This window comes from Marmota monax, unplaced genomic scaffold, assembly GCF_021218885.2.
Source record: "Marmota monax isolate L192 unplaced genomic scaffold, Marmota_monax_Labrador192_F-V1.1 WCK01_AAM20220418_F8-fsc00002, whole genome shotgun sequence".
In the NCBI taxonomy this organism is placed as follows: domain Eukaryota; kingdom Metazoa; phylum Chordata; class Mammalia; order Rodentia; family Sciuridae; genus Marmota; species Marmota monax.
In genome coordinates, this window is record NW_026693571.1 from 42,391,390 (window position 1) to 42,412,613 (window position 21,224).

General features: G+C 37.6%; 1 protein-coding gene and 1 non-coding gene across 3 annotated transcripts in view; one reads left to right on the top strand and one right to left on the bottom strand.

The window, feature by feature from the left end:
- Positions 1–21,224, top strand: part of Nr3c2 (nuclear receptor subfamily 3 group C member 2) — a 322,521-nt gene that overhangs the window by 133,192 nt on the left and 168,105 nt on the right. The gene's annotated exons all lie outside the window — the stretch shown is intronic.
- Trnaa-agc (transfer RNA alanine (anticodon AGC)) lies at positions 573–644 on the bottom strand. Its single transcript has one exon. It is a non-coding gene; the product is annotated as a tRNA-Ala (tRNA).

Sequence of the window (21,224 nt, forward strand, 5' to 3'; positions counted from 1 at the left end):
TTTAGTAATTATTTACTATTTGTCACATTTATATCATCTTGGATTTGGAGAGGCCTGGAAATACTGGAGACATCATGGCCATGGCTTTTTTACTTCCAAAAACTACAGTATACATTTTTTAAAATGTCTGTTTTGCCATATGACAGACTGAAAGTGATACCTGATAAAATCAGCAATTTCATACCTGTTTCATATTTAAATTTCCTTTGGTTGTCCCAAGCATGCCTTTTTGAGACAGACTTGCTCAAACCAGGATTCAGTTAAGAATCAGTCCCTGCCCCCTTTTTAAAATATGGTACTAGGAATTAAATCTAAGGGTGCTTTATCACTGACTGGCACCCCCAGCATGTTCCCTCCATGTGTCTGTCTGTCTGTCTGTCTGTCTCTCACACACACACACACACACACAGACACACAGACACACAGTCTCCCTGAGTTGCCCAGACTGTCCGCAAACTTGGGGTCCTCCTGCCTCGTGTCTCTTTAATTTCCTCCTACCTGACCCTCCTTTTTTTTTTCCCCTATACCCGACCTGTTAAAGAATGGACTGTCTTTTATTTGTTTTTGTTTGTTTTGGGTGCTGGGGATTGAACCCAGGGCCTTGTACATGCTAAGCACATGCTCTGCCACTGAGCCATACCCCAGCCAGGGATCTATTTTAAATTGGCACACTTTTCTACTCCAAACATTCCTTCAGAGCTGAAGTTATTTATTCACACCAGAATCTTGCACTGGAGGCCCAATGTATTATGTAAAAGACATGAAACAGATAAAGTAGAGACAGCTGCTCTGACTCAGGTGAGGCTAATTGACTATTTTTCCAAACCACCCCTGTCCCTACTCCCAGCCACCTTCCTGGATGAAACTCCTGTGTTTGGCACAATTTGAAGCACCTGTTTTGTATCAACTGGGTAGAGACAGGAAGACAGGGTAGATTCAGAAAGAAAGGAGCAGACAGGGTATCTGAGAGAAGAAGTAAAGCCGCTGGACAGGATTCAAATCTTAAAACCTTTCATGTGCTCCAGAGAATTGGCTGGGGCCCAGTAACCATGTGCTCAATACTGGGGCGAGGACAGGTTGACCGAGGGCCCACTTGTTGGCATTTCTGCCATGAGACAAACTTTTCCTGACCGTTGCACCAGAATAACAGCTCCGAGTGAGCATGGACAGTCTGATTTGTCCTCCCAGGTGCCCAGAACAATGCTCGGCACTTAGGCATGCTGAATTAATATTGACTGTTTGATTAAAAATGAATGAGTTGTGAGCACCTGTTTTATACCAGCTGCTTTGTGCTATTCGCATAACTAATTAGAAGATATTTATGTATTACTAGATCCTTATGAGGGTGGGTATTATTGTCCTCTTATATAGAAAGAAACTAAGCTATGGAGTAGTTTGAATTTCTCTTAAATTATTCAAAACAAGATTTGGCAAACATTAAAATTCATAATACTTGTACAGCGGTGTTAATGGAACTTGCAATAACCAGGAGTAATGAGAGCCGGGTTTTAATTTCAGCTTTTCTCTGTTCTATTGACAGACTGTTTTTTATGGAAATGATTATATGGAAATAATGTTGATGTTCTGTTCTTCAGGCCCTGTATGAAAAATATAGTTAATATGTTTCCATCGATTTTTATAAAGGTAAATTTGATAAAATGCAAGCAAAAATATTTTTTAGGAAAAAAAAAAACTTGAAGCTCCTCCTTAAGGTGTTATCTGTGTACTATAATGTTTAGCATGTAATTGGCACCTTCTAATTTTTTTGTCTTAGGTTAAGAACTTCTGAATGATACAGTTTCTGTGTGTTATTTTGTTCATGTGATGTTTTTGTAGAGGTATGTAACTACACACCAGTACACACTTTTCTCAGAGTTACTGTAGATAGATAATATTTACAATATACACCTGTGTGAAATAGTTCATACTAAGACTTGGTTAAATCTAATAGTAAACTAAAATGCAAATAATATGGTACCTGATTATTTTATCACATAGTTTTCTTTTCATGCTATTCGCCTTAATAGAATTTGAATTTTTTAAGTATAGTAATTTTATAGGAAACTTTGACAGTTCAAGTTGGCAATTCCAAATCAGCCCACTCATTGTGTTCACGAAAGTGTTCTTCCAAAAATAAATGAGTGGGCTGGCATTGTGTTTTAAACATCTAGCTAATTTTGGTTAATTACATAAATCTAAAAGCCATGGGCAAGGCAGCAATTCCCTCTTACTAGATGATGATCAGTGAAATTGTAAGACAGCCTGCTGAATGATGCGCATCAAGCTAATAACCTGCATGCATTGTGTCCACAAGGACAGTGCCTGGCAGAGCATCAGATAGGAAGGCTTCCCAGGGCTTTAATGAGGGGCTTGTGAAAGCTTGCAAAAGAGGGTACAAAGTTAGAAACAGTAGTAACAGCCCTGATCGGAATTCAAAAACATTAGAAGAAGGAGGGGAGAAAAATGGTTACCATGCCGGGCTGATAATTCTGTGTTAAATAATGGAAAGCTGGGTTGAGCAGCCTCATGGGTGATCCCTTCCTCGCCCCTTTTCTCTAGTTTTTGTTTAAATAACATGAAAGTGCTACATTATCTGGGGCTTTTGCTGAAAATAGTTGAAATTAGTATTCTGCCACTAGCGAACAGGAAATACAGATGCAGAATAAGAATGTGGTGCAGTAGGAACGTCTGGAGCGCTTGACTGTAGCGGCTCTCCCATTCAGAAGACAGTTGTGCCTCCTTTTGTCCGTGATTGAGAAGTCATCGCGGGCAGAACTATGCTAGGAGCTTTCTGCTATTATTGATTTTAATTGGTGTATTTATGTTGATGTCTGGAAAATAGGAGGTTGAATTCATTCTAATGGATTTGATTTCGATTTTGACTGGATTCAGATTTCTTTAACCCCATATTCCATCTCACATCTAAAACTGGCTACATATGACTGTCTAGAAAGTGTCTGTACTTGCCAGTCACATGACTGACTTCCTTATCCTGGTTGATCTGATCTGTGGTCGTCTCCTGGATTTATTCAGGAAAGAGGTACCCTATTTCCTTCACTGGATTCCATGAGATGAGCTAAGAATGACTGTTCTGGCCATTTTACTTAATGAAATAACAGATTTGGCTGAATTTTCCTTTTTTTTTCCCCCTCCCAGGGACCATATGGTCATTATGAAGATTCATGCAGTTATTTGTAGAAGTGAATCACAAGTAATTTTTATGGCTGTAGAATCTAAACAGTTGATTCATATGATCAGATTATTTGTCCTTACGTCTGTACAACCTGATTTTTATTGACCTAGATATTCATGAACAGCTAAATAAAAGTAGTACAGAAGACAGCAGATACGGACTTAAAAGCCAGTAACCCAGACAGTTTGGAGATGCTGTGATACTGTTATCAACCGGCTTTATAATCTTGCAATATTTTCGCAGTTTAGTATGAACCAAGGAAACTCTATTCGTTTTCCTTGTAATCTTATATGAGAGTTTGAGCTACTGGAGAAATTTAAATAGCAGACTTATTTGTGCCACATACCCAGGCTTATCCTGCAGTGTCACTGTAGATAAAGCAAACATTTTCCAGTTATTTCTATTTAATACATTGCTTCCTGACTCCTAGTCATACATTAATTACAAAACATGTGATCCATAAAATTTTACTTAATTGTCTTTTAAAAACATATTGTAAAAGCATTATTTGGGTAAAAATAACATGTACTTTTCCTTTAGAATTCATTCTATGAAAGAATCGGGTATTTTATAGCATACCACAAGTATTAAATAGAACGTTGACAGAAATTATACAAGAAAGCATCAAATGTTTTGAAGTAACACAGATTTGAGTGTGACTAAGTTGTTTTGTCATATCGCTACATCAAGGGCCCCAAAGCGGCTGCAGTGTGTGCCTAAGGAGGGGGCTTTTTAATTTCAGAAGCTGCAGTACGCTCCCTGGCCCTATCTGTAAACCAGGTGTTTTGCTGCCACTAGAACCTAAGCAACTCCAGCTTTGTGGTTTGGGCAAGAGCCAGTTTTTCTTCCTTTTCCACAATGCAAGTTACTGATTAGAAAGCCTTGAGCATTTTTCTTAGGGTTATCCATGTCTGCAATAAAGCTCACAACAAAGAGAAAATAACTTCTTCCATGTGTCCGAAAACATTCTGGACCCTGGTCTCTTCTGAGACCCTTGGTTCACTCATTCAGTATGATGTAATCCATGGCAGTTCCAGAATAGCACTCTCAAAGCTGCTGCACTCACAGTAACAGATGCAGCCTCCAGAAGTGAACCCTGTGCTGCTGGAGTCCAGGGAGATGGAGAGAACTGCCTTCTGAGTCCTCCAAACCTGAGTCTGAGCCCACCCCTGCCAGTCCCTGCTCTGTAACCGGAAGGCAAAGTATTTTACTTTTTCTCTTGACTTCCTCATCTACCAAATGGGGACTGTGATCTTTACTGAGAAGACTTGCTCAAGGATTAAATAAAACGATACATGTGAAAACCCCAGCACTGCCATGCTTTTAAGGTCAGCACATGCTAATGCCCTTCCTCTCCCCCTTGAAGGTCAGAAGGTTTGACGGTATGGCCTGAAGTTACAGTGCCTTGGGCCACCGTGCCATCTGATGGCAGAAACTTTCGCTGGAGCTCTACTTGTCAGTCTGAAATAAAGTGTGGCTCACAAGAAAGAAAGCTATCAGTCTTTCCCCCTTCCTTGCTGGTAAGAGGGCTATTAATAACCATGAGATTCTTGACAGTGAGGTGGACTACCAGGAATCCTTGTGATAAACAACCGGAATGTATGTTATTCACTTAGTGATTTGTTTTAAGGAAGGAAGGAAGGAAGAAATCCAACGTTCCTCTAGGTAAGAGTGAAGATTGTTGGTGTTATTGAAAGTGGACTTAGACTTGACTCTGCCTGAGCTATAAATGAACACCTAGGCATATTTCCTTCTCTGGTTCATTCATTCATGTATTCCTCTCAGCAAACTGTGTTTCATGTAGTAATAACATGTCACATCTTTTTACTGCAGACCCAAAGAGTAGATTGGGGGATATATCCCCGAGAGCCTTTCCATATATAATACATTTAATATTTATATATTTCCATATACATTATATATGGAAAGTAACCAAGAGCAACAAATCCCAGGGAGGTATAGCTATAGTGTCCTCCCCACTGCTTCACTAGGGCCCCGTCCTGCGCTGCTGCACTGTTGGTCTTTTTTTACAGTCTTATTTCTCATGTGGGACAAGGTTTGAGGTGAGAGGCCAGGAAAGTATTTCCTGAAGTGAATGTAATTGGGATGGGAATGGTAGTGTAGGCATCACTCACACCAGTGGAGAGGGGCTGGGAAATCACCCCCAGCCTCGGTTGTCTCCTTTTTGATATGAAGGAGTTCATGTCCTTTTATATTTCTGTCATAACTATTAAACATTGAATAATGATTTGCCAGAAGCCAATGGAATCAAATATAAATTAATGAACTAAGTTATTTATTGTCTAAGCTATGCTTATGAATTAACCAAGAATTGGATTGAATTATCATATGCTGGATTTTATTAGATTGCATGAGTTTTAGCACTTTCCCTTCTATATTCTGAAAGTGGAGAGAAAAATTAGAAGAGCCTTCTGCCAACTGAATTACAAAATAATAATAATAATAGATAAGGTGCCGAGTGTATGACTCATAAGTGCAAAATTCAACTGAAAAGCATCCGTCATGTGAACCTGAGGTGGTTAACACCTTTTCAATTTGACGGTCTTTCAGGATTCTTGAAGCACTTGTCGGCAGCAGTCCCAATAGGAACGCCACTGAGAGCTATTGGGGTATCGGGGGCTTCTCTGTGGACATAGCCCTTGGCAGAGGGCAACACGGTACATCCTACGGATTATGACCTCATCTCATTTATCTGAAATCTGTTCCTTTGAGAGGCCGCATCGGTCTCACAGTATGGTAGCTTGTCGAAGTTGTAATTTGCACGATGCTTATGTGTGTCTTGTCCTTTCAGTTCCACGTAGTGGATGAAACGGGCTTACCGGACCTTCCTCGTAAGCGAGGTCCATTAGAATTACCGTTGACTTTTCCTGAAGTTCCCTGCTTGACAGGCTATTGAAAATCAGGTCCCCGTGGTTTTCCGCGTGTCCTTTTCCTTCTCGCCTCCTCCCTCACTTCATTGCTGCTCTGTTCCTTGTTTTCCTAGCCCAGCCCTCCAGTCTCGTCTTCCTGGATCCAACCCTGGCTCTCTCTCCTCAGTGCCATCGTCCCTGCTCTTGCTGTTAACCTCGTGTTGTACTTGTGACCTTCTCTGATCACTTCCTCAATACCCTTTGTATCTATCTGCTCCTGGGTTTTCCTTTCCTTTCCCTATCACCCTTCTTGTCATTCTCTAGATTTCTCTTGTAAAATGAGTCCTAGGCAATATCGTGGTATTTCTGTCCCTCTGGATGGCTGTCACCCCCACTCTGCCCACCCACACATACCCTGTGTTTAATTTGGGACTTTCCTCTTTGTTTCCGTGCTTCTTCTCAGCGGGGACTTTGTCACTGTCCTCTCTGTATTCTGCTGACACAACTTGCTCAATGAATGTTTGTCGAAGGAATAACGCGTTTGACTTTTCTACTTTTATCCCGATTGCATGTACTCACACACTGTAAGGTGTGTTTGGCTTTGCCTGTGTATTTATCTTGGACAAATTTTCTTAGAATTTTCCTCTTCCATAAAATGGTTTTATTTTTAATTGTTGTTTAAGTCTATCATGTAGTGAACAAGCAACCTAAAAAATTCAGAAACATTATTAAAAACATTTAGGTGTTAAAATCTGACCCATACTTCAAGGTCTGCCTAAAGTATCAGTGCCTCTAAAATAAATTTATCTTTTCGTATTTTATCTTCAGGACATAGTTTCTGTATATTTGATAGCACTCACAAATATTAGATACGATTATCTTCATATATGTTCATTTCCATATTCCTTGAAATGATAGGAGTCATCTTTTCATTTCCCATAATATTTAGGATCATGCCCTAAATAGTACAGATACTTGTTGACTGACTGATAGACTGAATTGAAAAGTCTAGAGAATATAGAAAACAAAAATTCAGAGAATGTGAATATTGAGCCAGATCTCATAATACAAAAAGAAGTAGTCGAACCCCAGGGCGAACATTGGCCCTTAAATTGAGAAAGCACAGAGTACATATCTCAGAAAACACTGATTTTTAAAAAATTTAAATACCCAATGAAAATTTGAATGTTTTGCAATTTAATTTTCTTAATTCATGGAGAAAATGTAAATGAAAATATTTGTTAATGACTGAAAGTATGTGACCACATAAAGTGCTCATTTCATTATTCATACAGGACACATTATTATAGTAGTTACATAGACTAGAGTGTTCTGGATGTTTAAGTGAATTGAAACCTTCCTTTCAGTTACAGTCAGCTACAGTTTCATGGTTATCTCTGCACTTGTATGTTACTACAAGTGCTAGTTTTGAGGGGGGGAATAAAAAAATAGTTTCATCTTTCATGACCCACTCCCACCCCGCCCCCAGGGATAATTGGCTAGGCCCTCTGTTATAACTGGAACAAAGGGATGTAAGAGAAAGCAAAGGGGAGGTCAAATCCTTGAGATCTTGAAGTTCGAGACCTGGGCACAAGAAAAAAATAAATGGAGGGACAGAGGCTGAGCAGATCCAGTGCTCCAGAAGGTGCCTGCCCCCTGTCCCAGAGCAGAGAAATAGCATGAGTCTCAGTTTCTCCTTCTGTTCATTGTTTTCCCCAACTACCCCCCACCCCTCCTCTCAAACAAATTTTAACAATCAACAATTGGCATAAAAGGGGAATTAGTACACATATATTAGTCTCCTTCTCTTTGTATGAGTTTAACAGAATACCTTGTCAGGGGCGGGGTGGGCATATATGGTGTATGTCCACGAGTCCTAAAACAGAATCGGTTCTGTTGCTTGATGTGCTAAGCAAGATGAAAACCCTGTGCCATTCTTGTTATTTCTGAGAACCCTGGATTATTCTTTGCCATAAATGACATTCTTTTGGGTATTGCTCATAACTTTCTTTCCAGGTTAATTTCTCTAGGTGAGCAGGTAACTATATTTATAAACTGAAAAACTGCAGAGCAAGACATTCTTACTTCTCCAGGGAAACAGGATTACATTAACACTGATGGTAGTTAGCAAAAAGAAGAGGTCAGAAAAAAAAATATGAGAATATGTTCTGCCTTAAAAAATCTCTGAACCATTGTTGAAAGCTAGATTTATTCTCCTATGTGGAATTCTGTAAAAGGATAAGTTTATCTACTGTTATGAAGTTTACATTTTCCTGGGGTAATCAGGTTATTTTAGGGTAAAAAGATATTTTTGTCAGATTGAATCCAGCCCAAATTACTATGCATGCAGTGCTTGATTATGTCTCATTGAATTCTTATATCTGCATCTTGCATCAGAGATACTAGGTGTATTTTGTTTTATATACATATTTGTCAACATATGCATTACTTTTTTGTAAAGACTCTGATTCTAGTTGATCCTGTGAACTAACTGGAAGACCTAGGGCCTGGCTCTGTTCATTTGGAATTTTTCAGTTGCTAGTTTTTAATTTTTTACAAGGTCTTTCCTCTTCCTATAAGCCTGGCAGAAAGAACATAATTCTTGATAGTTACAGCTCTTCCAGCAGCAGGAAAGAAAGAAATTAAAGATTGTGCTCATTTCATATCCCGCTCTTCCCAAGATTCGGTCTAATTTAATGACTTCTTATTTTGCCTTGGAATAACAATTTCTGAAAATTTCCCACCAACCTGTTATTTTATAAGCCAAGGAACCAGTCTTAATTTTTAGTTTTTCTTTGAACGGTATTTGAGTTCAGAATTCAAGATTTATTTCAATACCAGAACATTAAAAAATAAAAATAAAAAGGGGATGAACCACTTAAAAAAGAATGCATTCCTGTCTCTTTTTAAGATTAGAGCTGTACAGTTATACATAGTAGTTGGGTTCCTCCCAACATACATGCATTCAAATGGACTTCAGTTCATTATCCTCTCTTTCCCCTCCCTTTCTCCCTCCCCTCTTGTATTCTCCTTCCTTTTGCTCCTCTCAATTTATATTTGATTAGTTCTTTATTATCCTAGCCTTCCCCCCCCCATTCCTTTATTTTACTCCAGCTTCTGCATATGAAAGAAAACATTTGGTTTCCCAGTTTGGCTAATTTCACTTAGCCTGACAGTCTCCATTTGCATCCATTTGCCAGTAAATGCCATAATTTCATTCTTGTTTTTAAGATTGAGTACAACTCTATTGTGTGTGTGTGTGTGTGTGTGTGTACACACATATATATCTCAACTTCTTAATCCATTCGTCTATGGATGGATTCATTCCATAATTTGACTGCTGTGAACTGTGCTGGTATAAACATTGAAGTGGCTGTATCACTGTAGTATGCTGATTTTAGTTCTTTTGGGGAAAATTTTAAGGAAGGGGATAGCTGGGTCATATGGTAGTCCCACCAACAGTGTACACGTGTTCCTTTCTCATCATGCCAATACCATGCTGTTTTTGTTACTACCGCTCTGTAGTATCATTTCAGATCAGATATTGTGATGCCTCCTGCTTTGCTTTCCTTGCTTAGCATTGCTCTGACTATTCTGGGTCTCTTATTCTTCCAAATGAATTTAAGAATTATTTTTTCTAGTTCTGTGAAGAATGTTGTTGGTGTTGTGATGGCGATTGCATTGAATCTGTATATTGTCTTTCGTAGTATGGCCATTTTGACAATATTGATTCTACCTTCCAAGAACATGGGAGGTCTATCCGTCTTCTAAGGTCTTCTTCAGTTTTTTTCTTCAATGTTCTATAATTTTCACTGTAGCACTCTTATACCTCCTTGGTTAGATTAATTCCCAAATATTTGATTTTTTTGAGGTTATTGTGAATAGGATGGTTTTCTTGATTTTTTTTTCCTTCCCTTGACTGAATCACTGTTGGAGCATAGAAAAGCTATTGATTTATGGGTGTTGATCTTGTGTCCTGCTACTTTGTTAAACTCATTTATAAGCACTCAAAGTCTTCTGGTGGAGTTTTTTTGGGGGGTCTTCTAGATATAGAATCATTGTCAGCAAACAAGGATAGTTTGACTTCTCTTCCTGTTTGTATACCTTTGTTTTCCTTCTCTTGCCTGATTGTTTTGAGTAATGTTTTTAGGACTATATTGAAAAGGAGTGGTGAGAGTGGTCAGTCTTGTCTTGTTCCTGATTATAGAAGAAATGCTTTTAGTTTGTCTCCATTTAATATTATGTTGGCTTCGGGTTTGTCATAAATGGACTTTATGATGTTGAGATAAGTTCCTTCAATTGCTAGTTTCTCCATAGTTTCTAACATGAATGGGTGTTGGATTTATCAAAAGCCTTTTCTGCCACTATTGAAGTTGATCATGTGATTTTTTTTTTTTTTTGTCCTTAATTCTGTTGAAGTGGTGAATTACATTTATTGATTTGTGTGCATGGTGAACCAACTTTGCATCCCTGGAATGAAACCCACTTGAACATGGTTTATTATCTTTGTCTCTTAATATAGAATGATAGTAGTCTGCATAAGGTGTGTGTGTGTGTGTGTGTGTGTGTGTGTGTGTTTAAATCAAAAGATTAGTGTGTTTCTCACCAAAATTTTTTAGAGGAGCATTTCCTAATACAGTTGTAACAGAAATGGAACTTTCTTGAGGGGTAAGGTTTAGCATGTGGTAGATGAGAAAAAACAGGCATTATATAAATCTTTAAAACATATAGTGCTATGTTTAAGATCATACACTTATATTTATCATTTGGAATCAGACCAGGGTCCTGTGAACGTTTTATACATGTTTAGCAAAACTGAATGGAAGAGGTTATATTTCAAAACTTGATTCTGTAAGTCCTATGAAATGATGCTTTAAAAATATTTTCCTAGTGGCATAATGCTATCAATAGCATACAGGTCCATCTTGGAATGCTAGGAATATATATTCTTCTTGGAGAATACGCATTGGCTTCCTCGAGCATAGTTCATCCTGTGTCTGAAGTTGTGGGCATTTCCTTCACCAGGTCCTTTTGCAGGGGAAGAGTCATCTCCTCTCTTGCTAGATTTTGACTTTCAGGGTTTGCTCTTGACCAGTTCTGATGACCGGTACAGCATGACCTTAAAGCAAGCACGGTTTCTAGCATAAGTGCTAGGGTTCAGGAAGGGAATAGGAGCAGCCTTCCTGAGGTGTGAATTATTTTAAATTTGGGCACCATTTGTAAAATTTTATTTCCTGCTATTCATCTAAACTTTACAGTGCAAATTAAAAACACATAAATTTGATGTAGGCTACTTTGTTGGATATTTGGTAGTTTAATATACTATTTAAAATTACATAATACTTTATATGCCTAGGAGGATGACTCATGATCATGAGCACTCGAGGATGCATTATTTTTTATTCAATGATAATTCATATTGTTTTAGGTCTTAAATGTCTTCTCTGGGACTGAGATTGTGGCTTAGCAGTAGAGCACTCGCCTAGCATGTGGGAGGCACTGGGTTTGATCCTCAGCACCACATAAAAATAAATGAATAAAATAAAGCTATTGTGTCCATCTACAACTAAAAATATATATTTTAAAATGTCTTCTCTGGGTCTTTGTCATCAAGCAACAACTTGAACTTTTTTTAAATTTGAAATTTAAGGTATTGATTAGGAGAATATTCTAGTCTGTAGGGATTTTTTTGGTAGCATTTACAAAAAAAATAAGTTGATATTCTTCTTCAAGTTGCTATTATATGGTTCCCTAAAATATTTTACTTCTTCACATTAATACAGAAGATATTATTTATGAATATTATTCCTTTTGTGGGTTAAAAGTTTCCTCCTAAAGATGCTATTAAGCCATCAAACACATAGTAAATTGTTTTCATTTTTTTTTTGCCCACAATACTATGCAAACAAATGTAATCAGATATTTTTAAGTAGAGTAAAAGGTAGTTATGCATATTTTTGAAATTGTCCCCAAAAGAAATTTATCATGGTATTTGGTATTATAGTTTAAGATTATAAATTAACAGTGAATGATTTCATAGTATAAGGGAAAAATAGTAACACTGTTGTCTTCCCTTATACCTCTGAGAAGTGTTAACCCCACTTTTCTGTTGAACAAATGGGAAATTATGGAACATTAGGGTGTTCTGGGTCGACTTACAAGTTCTATAAAATGCAAATCCTAAAATCTACATTGTTGGAGTTGTACATATTTAAACAACAGTAAAAAATAAAAATAAAACCAGGTATGTCCCAATTCATCAGAACCTGCAGTTACTAATTTATTTGCAGCATTCCATTATTTATTAGGAAATTACTGACAAAACACACCTCACTTCCATAGTGCCCCCCCCACATGCTTCCCCTTACCCATTCTAGGAAGCTTTCTGGGGTCTGTCATATTAAGACTATCATGAATAGACACAAGTCATGTAAGATTGTAAGTGAGGTTAAAAAAATCTCTACATTGGCTTCACTATACTCTGTATATTTTGGAATTATTTTAATACTAGTTTTAAGAAAATGGGGCTTACGAATAATACTCAAATATGTAATTTCTTGAGCCAGATCATCCCATCTTTATTACAGCAACATTTTCTATTAGTCATGCGAAATGTGCTAATTTAAATAAGCCTGTGTTGAAATATTATTCCATATTTGAGGGATTATAACCTGCATTAGGAGTTTATTTAGAATTACTTGATGTCTTTTGACTCTTGGAAACTCTGGAATTTTTTCTCTTGATAGTTGTATTAATAATATGTGATGATTATATTTATTTATTTATTTTCATTTTTTATTTGTTCTTTTTAGATATACATGACAGTATAGTATATTTTGATGTATTAAACATACATGGACTATAACTTATCCTAATTTGGATCTCATTCTTGTGGTTGTACATGATGTGGAATTTCACTGGTTGTGTTTTCATATATGAAAATAGAAAAGTTATTATAAATATTTTATATTTTCATATATTTTTAATATAAAGCTGCCATTATCTACTTCATTGTGAATTGAATTCTAAAACTTAGCTTCTGTAATTTATATTTTGGAAATAAAAGCAAACAAAATTCTTTTAGCTTAATTTTAGATCTCATCAGATTATTTTCTTACACTACAAGAGTATGGTGGAGATTTTTTTCAACCATAACAAATCCTTTTTCCTAACTTTAATTTCTTACTTAAATACTTGTTAGAAAAATTTATCAGCCTACAAGTGTACTGTAAGGGTTACACAGGACTTATAACCTATAATAAGCAAATTTCTTTCCATTTAGTATAGCTACAATTAATTAATAGTCTTGTTTGCCTAGAAGATACACAGTGGACTTAGATGTATACTTCAGAATTATTTGCCCCTATCTCAAATTTGTCTGCCATTATTTTCCTGTTTCTTCCTTGGAAATACATGCCATTTTAAAGTACATTTTTTGACTAAACTTGTATACATCCACCTTTCTAAAATGCCAGTAAATTATTTGCCATTTGTATCTGTTCTTAGAAGCAGTACACATAAAACATGTACCTGTATTCAGAAAGGTGATGCTACTTCTGACTACCAGTTTTTCTAAAAGATTTATTTTTCTCCCCATTTCTTTCTCCATGATTCACTTTTCTTTTCCTGTTGAGTTTGTCTTTTCTTTGGGTGTGACAAGGCCTGAACTCCAGGACTCTCAGTGTGAAGCCAACTTTAGTGGGCCTCAAAGTTTATCTGCCCTTGACACTGTCATCTGTACCTGCCCCCAGCTTCATCCCAGCCCATACCAGCTGCCTCATCTCTGCTCTGAGCTTGACCCTTGCCCACTGCCCAGAAGGCCTTTTATGCTACAAACCTTTCCTTGATCATGACCTTGGGTATCTCCCTGCTGGCTGGCTCCAGGGGGTGACCTCACCTTCACCTGGTGAGCCATCTCCACCTATCATTCTTTTGGTCTGCTTCCTGCCCACGTTGGTGTCCTGGCCCTGTGCTCCTTCTCAAGTGTTGGCTCTTCAAAGTTGTTGCCTGTCCCTGTGTCTTATGGTGCTGGGAACATAGCCCAGTTCCCCTGGGCTGACTCCCTCTCCTTCTGTGGCTCTTTGAAAATTATATCATCAATTTGAGTAAACTTTACTAAAGTAAGAAAAAAAGGCCAGATGCCATCTGATCTGAATGTTATTTTACTGTATAAAAAAAAGTAAATTGGTGACCATATACTTTAAAATATGGTACATTTTTTTCCCTAGGTATATTCCTGTATGGACACATTTGTATTCTCTGTAATTCAAAACATTTTCTACTATCTCTCTTTACCAAAGAGTAAACACACTACATGCATTGTTTCAAACACTAGGAATAGAATATTGCTCTAGCTTTCAAAATTGTCATTGCAAACAGGTGTTGATGACACAATTTTACTAGAGGTGTCCTTGAAATGAAGCCAGAACATCTAGCAGTCCTAATTTTATGGCATTGAAATTAAGCATGGAAAGTTTCATAAATCTTTTTGAGGTATACTTCCATTTCATAAAATGGAAGGAGAAAGTCCAGATTGACTTATTTCTTTGGTGATGGGATGTCCACATGGCATCAGATGACTGTCCTGATCTCCCTGGGCAGCAGCACAGGGCAGCAAGACATTTTGAAGCAAGATAGAGCTAAGGCTCCACTGCTTCTCGCCTTGTTGCCATTAAAGCCAAAGAAGTGGCCTGCCTTCTTTACTATCTTTCATCACTATTTATGGGTACACAGAAATCTTTTCCTTTTTCCACAAACCCCGGTGGAACTGCTTACTTCTGACCACTAAACAATGTCATGTTGGCTTTGATTTCTCTGCCATTTGCCTTGTTTTCAAAAACCTTTTTCATCTTTTCTTAGATCAGTTCCAAAGACAAAGGCCTAACTTTAATTTTAAAAACTTGTGACAAAACCACTTGTAATTGCTTTTAAGAATGTTAGGGGAAAAGATAAAAGTTATTTTGGTGTAAGTGAACAATTGTCTTTTTTAAGTATGAATTTTCTTAACCTTGAAAAATAATTAAATTGAGTATTAAAAATGTCAGCAACATATGAATGTCTTTTATTTGAAGGACTACTGAATCTCACTAAAATCAAGACTATTTACTTAAATTAACTCCAAGGGTATTTACACACACACACACACACACACACACACACACGCCTAAACAATAAATGTATATAGGTATTCAAATCCTGACTCGGTGTTCTTGTGAGCATGTTCTTTATTCTCCATGATTCTTATCTCACAAGAAATAAAAATTACATTGAATTTATAACTTTCAGAACTGAATTTAGAACTTTTATTTTGATATTTCTTGCTTTGAGGAAAGGCTATTTTAAGCAGGCTTGATAAATTTTGTAAGACTGAGGAAAGTAATATAAAATTGTTATAGAAGTTAATGTCTATACAGATTGAGCATACTTAATAAAAAAAATTCTAAATCAGATATGCTCCAAAATCTGAAACATTGAGTGCCACCATGATGTCCATGGTATGGAAAATTCTATACCATGAAACTTTGTTTCATGCACAAAATTATTTAATTTATTATTTGTGTAACATTGCCATCAAGCTGTATACATAAGGTATGTATGAAACATAAATTAATTTCATGTTTAGACTTGAGTTTTATCTTCAAGATACTGTATTACATATGTGCAGATAGCCCCAAATCTGAAACAAACCCAAAATTTAAAACTTTGCTGGTCCCAAGCATTTAAGATAAAGGATACTCAACATATGTTAATTTCTTTATTTTCCAGAAGGGATTTTTCTCCATTTCTTACTTCCCTGCTATTCCCTGGTACTAGATAAAGAGTTCTAAATATCAGAATTTTAGTGTGTTTTGCTAACTGGTTTGTATCATACACCTAGAACAAAGCCTAGCATATGCTCAGTGCTTAGAAATTATCTTTTTTAAATGAAAACAGGGAGGAGACCATTGTTTCAGCACCTGTTTATTGTTGACACACAATTATAGGCTTAAGGGGATGTTTGAGGTAATTGTCCCTATTTCTCAATGCTAGGATAGCAACTGGATAAGGTAAGAGGTTTCAGCGAAGTAGGTAGAAAAGACGTAGGCCCTGATTAGTTCTTCTTCCGTACATGCCAATTACTGGAATGTATCTTTTAATTCAAATTAAATGATTAAATGTATTTAATATTTGCGCTACTAATAACCAAATATACCCAGATCTCTGATGCCAAAATATGTATGAAGGATGGATAATGTGCATGGAGGGGTTGAGAAGAGGCAGAGTAATTTGCAATATTTTTTTCCCCTTTATTTTCCCTAAAAGTAGGATAGAGTGTAAGGTGTCTAGGGAAGAGATAGCTAAGGCCATAAACAGGATGGTTTATGCAGCCGCCTGTTGGTCCCCACGGAGCAGCACCCACTCAGTGGTTATAGGTTGGGTGCATGTGTGCACAAAATCCTAGCAGGCAAAGACGGTCCTTCTAAAACCTTAGGCTTCAAATGTTTTTGGAAGAACAAAAATCAAACTTCAAACGCTAAGAAAAACAAAGACCCAAAGAAAGTACTTGGAATTCCTTTATTGTTCTCTTCATGCCAAGTCAGGAAATGACCAGTTTGGTTTATTAAAATCATTTTTTAAAAACTAACATTTTTCACTTGAAAACAGTGAAATTAATCAGAAAAAAAAAAAACCGGACACATGTAAAAATAATAACGCCATACAAATTTTATAAATAAGAACCAAAATGGATGGAGAATGTGATTCCGAAAGAAACTCGGGTTTGTGGGAGTGGGAGAAGCAATACTTCATTCAGCATGTGATCCTGGAAGCCCTGGACCCCCATACCTGTTGGCTACGCAACAGTAGATAATCCTTTCGTTGAATTGGAAATGCTGTCCTGGCAGACCTAGATTTTAAAAACCAGAGATCAGAAGTGTGTTAAATGGAACCATAAGATCTTTCTGATCTTGCAGGTTGAACACAGTAGGAAAATGGCCATTTCATATAATTTTACAACTTGTGCTTGAGGAGGAAGAATTTTCAAGGACAGTTCTGTAGGAAACTTAAGGTAACATAGGAAAGTGCTTTTGGCCTGGCACAGCACCCATCTCACGGGTCCCGAAGGTGGTGGGGACAGTGTTGGAAAGGCGCCTCTGAATTTCTTTGCAGACTCAGTCATCTAAATCTGCCACCCAGTCCCATGTGGTTGCTCTTACTTAAAACCTGTGCCGTTTTCTTTTGGGGGGATTCGTAAAGAAAAATCCCCAAAGGCCGCAAAAGTTGCCTTCATGTTTGACGTCTGTATGTTTCATGTTGTGTGTGTGTGTTTTCAGAGATTCCCAGGGAGCCAGTGTGTCCCCTAAGCTGCACTGTGTAGCACTCACCAAGCCATTCTTCCAGGGACACCTGCCAGAAGGAGCCAGGGTGAAGTCATCCTGCTTTTCAGCAGAATGGGGGCAGCCGTTGGTGTCAGTGTAGGCTCCCCTCAAAAACAAGACAAACAGCACCCTCGGGCCTGGAGAATTCATGACAGTGATTTGAAAATGACTTTTTTTAAAAAAAAACCTGTTATAAGCTGATCAGTGAGAGGGAAAGATTTTTGTTTTTGATAGATTCCTTATACTTTTCCTGAAAGATCACTTCGGAACATTAAACGAACCTGAGAGCAGTTCTGTTATTTCTCAATTATAGAATTAGCCTTTTAAAAATGTTTCCTGCCTGAGAAATTGTTTTCCAATTTTCTGTCTCTTAAGTGCTACCTATTATGATTACTCAGAAACTGGAATTTGAAGGAATGATCCAGTGAATACAGGCATTCCATAGGACTTCCAATGTCATAGTACAGTTCTATTTTAAGGAGTGGCAGTTCTGCTCAGACTCAGATGTGAAGTACATAGAACATGGTATCCTATTGGAAGAAGTATTAGGCATGTCATTAATTATCTCATAGATGTTGGAGTGATCTTGTCTAAACCTTTCACACCTAAATTCCAGAAAGAGAGAGAGAGAAAGAAGAAAAATGATAAATTCCTTTATCCTATCTCATAAAAACTCCGTATAAGGGAAGTAGAGGAGGGGGTGAAAATCTCTGAGATCTCTCTGTTCAGGTCATGCACAGCAGTGGTACCAGCAGCACTGAGCTGGTAGATTGCAGTGGCGATGGAAATGATTATTTAGAATGCAGGAAGAGCCACTCAGGGAGAAAGCTATTTGAAGTTTTGATTCATTAATTAAACTTATAGAAAGAAGCCTTATTCTCTTGTTCAAAACAACCACAATGAATCATGTTTAACATCAACATTTTAAGAATGTGGCAAATAAAAAACGTGGAAATCAGTATCTTAATAACTGAGGTTCAACATCCATAGGGAGGTCCAAACCCCATCACACTTCAGTGACTCATTCCATCTGTATGATTGTCTAAGACTGCATCTCAGCATAAAGATAATTCGTAGGCTGGGGAAAGAGTTATGTTTTACATATACACAGACACACACACAAATGTTTTCAAAAGCAAAGTCATTGAAAAACGCTCAGGAAGGGATTCAGTTGTAATCTCCTTAAAGCATAGTTTATAAAATACTAACCTGTAGATGAAGTGACGAATTCATGATTTCTTCCAGGGATTCTGAAAAACATACAATGTGTGTGTGTGTGTGTGTGTGTGTATCTGCAGTCACACATGTCAATGATTAAAATGTGGTAGCAACTTTTTAGTAAATGTATTTGGTTGTTGTATTAGCAACCAATGATTGGCATATACATGCTCAACATGTGTTTTTTGGAAATGACTTGGTGTTAGAATATTGTAGAAACTCTGTGTATGCTCAAGTGAAAAATTGTTCTCAGTGTGGTTTTATGTCAAAGATAACACCCCCGAACATGGAAACTCTTTCATAAACAGATGTGGAATGCTTTTCCCATCAACAGGGCTTATGTATGCATGTTTGTTCCTCAAATTTCCTTCCCTACCTACTCATAAGTGTTGGTTTTCTGTGGGTTTCCAGCAAAGATTCTCCTTCTTCTTCAGCTTTTTCATGGGTAGGCTCATCCATTGTTCCAAGAAGAAATCCTGAGGCTCTTGCCATCTCTCTGGGGATAACCTTTATGTTCCGTTCCAACCATTCTCTTTACTGAATGTGTTCTGCATGCTTGCCTGATCCAGTGGTCCTGAGATATTTATCTAGTTCAGGAGACCTTTTTGTTTTCATTGTCTACATTCTACATACCAAAAATTGGGAGCAGTCAATTTGTGTCCTTTAACATGGTAGATTGTTGCACGCGTTTCTCTTCGTTTTCTGTACCATGTTCTGGGTCTCCTGCCAGATGCTTCTCAGAATCCGAACTGCCTACTCTGGTGTCAGAGACCCTCTGTGATTTGGGCCATTTCCCATGCTGCTCTTGGAGCAGAGTTCATGGAGTTCTGGACCCCGGTGTGTTTTGCGACTCTCTGGACTTATTATTTTTCCTTGGCAAAGTTCCATTTTTACCTCGCTACCCTCTCCAAAAAATTTTAAAAAATAAAAATCAAAGTTGACTGAACCATCACAATACTTGAATCTTTGTCTTCCAAGGTGTTAATATTCTTATGTGACTGAATTCACAGGTCAGTTCATAAGCTGTGCATTCATTCTCTAATTCCTCTTTAGTGCATTATGAACTGTGGCTTAGAAAGATGAACCTGTTTAGCAATGAATTATCCCCCCAAACATTAATGACTCATTTGTCACCAAAGAACATCTCAAAAGAAAATGCACCATAAAACCACTCCCAAATATTCCCCCCAAATAATAGGAAAATTAGAATGAGCTTCTTCAGGTTAAATATTGTGACTCAAAATATAGGGTTTTCAAAACAAAAGGAAACAAAGAGGCTTCCTTTCTTTTTTTTTTTTTAAGCATGTTTTATGTGTGGGCAAAATCAAGGATTTCAGTACCAGTTATTAAAGGTGGATTATGTTTGTGAAATATATTTTTAAAAATTGATTGTTCTCCAAAATCTTACGTTTCTTAGATTTTATGTCTATTACTTTACATAAAGGTGTATGCATTTGAATTTCAGTAATGATTTATTCTACTGATCAAATTTGGTTATTCTTAGTCTAGCCCACTGCAGATACCAGAGGGGGCTGGGATTTGCTGTGTTTTTTTTTGGGGGGGGGTGGTGTTGTGGTGGCAGATACCGAGGATTGAACTCGGGGACACTCAATCACTGTGCCACATCCCCAGCCCTTTTTTGTATATTATTTAGAAACAGGATCTGAGTTGCTTATTAGTGCCTTGCTGTTGCTGAGGCTAGCTTTGAAGTTGCAATCCTCCTGCCTCAGCCTCTAGAGCCACAAGGATTACAGGCATGTGCAACTGTGCCTGGTGGGGCCAGGATTCCTAGAAGAAATACTCAAATCTATATGGACCCAAACACTGCCTGTGCAGTGAATAAACAATTCAACTATTGTAGTAGTACTCTTTAAAAATATATTTCTGCGGGGCATGGTAGTGCACACCTGTAATCCCAGGGGCTCAGGAGGCTGAGGCAGGAGGATTGCGAGCTCAAAGCCAGCCTCGGCAAAAGCACAGCACTAAGCAACTCAGTAAGACCCTGGCTCTAAATAAATATAGGGCTGGTGATGTGGCTCAGTGGTCGAGTGCCCCTGAATTCAATCCCCAGTACCCCCCAAAAATAAAAATAAAAATATATTTCATAAAACCTGTGCTGCTGCTTACTAATGTTGTACAATGCTTATACAAATTAAAAGGAGTACAGAAAAAATATTTAGAAAGGTTAAAATGACCTGAAACTCTATCACAGTAATACTGATTAATAGCTAGAATTTCAATAACACCAAATACATGTCAGGCACTGTTCTAAGCGTTCTTAAACATATTGTGTAAATTGATCTGCATCAACCATGATGTAAGACAGATGAGGGAACTGTGGCACAAATGGTCAAGTGAACCTCTTAGAAATTGCTCCCCTTTTCCCTGCAGGTAGACTGTCATTTAACATGATCGCCGTTACATTACTTACAAGTAGTAACATACCATCCTATGTGTAGGTTCAACAGTTATCAGATGCAAAACAAACCCCCAGTTCCCAGTCTGGTCATTTCCAGCTGCACCTATCAGCAGTACCACCATCCACTTTTTCTTTAATCCCTGCTACTATTACCTGCTTTAAAAAGA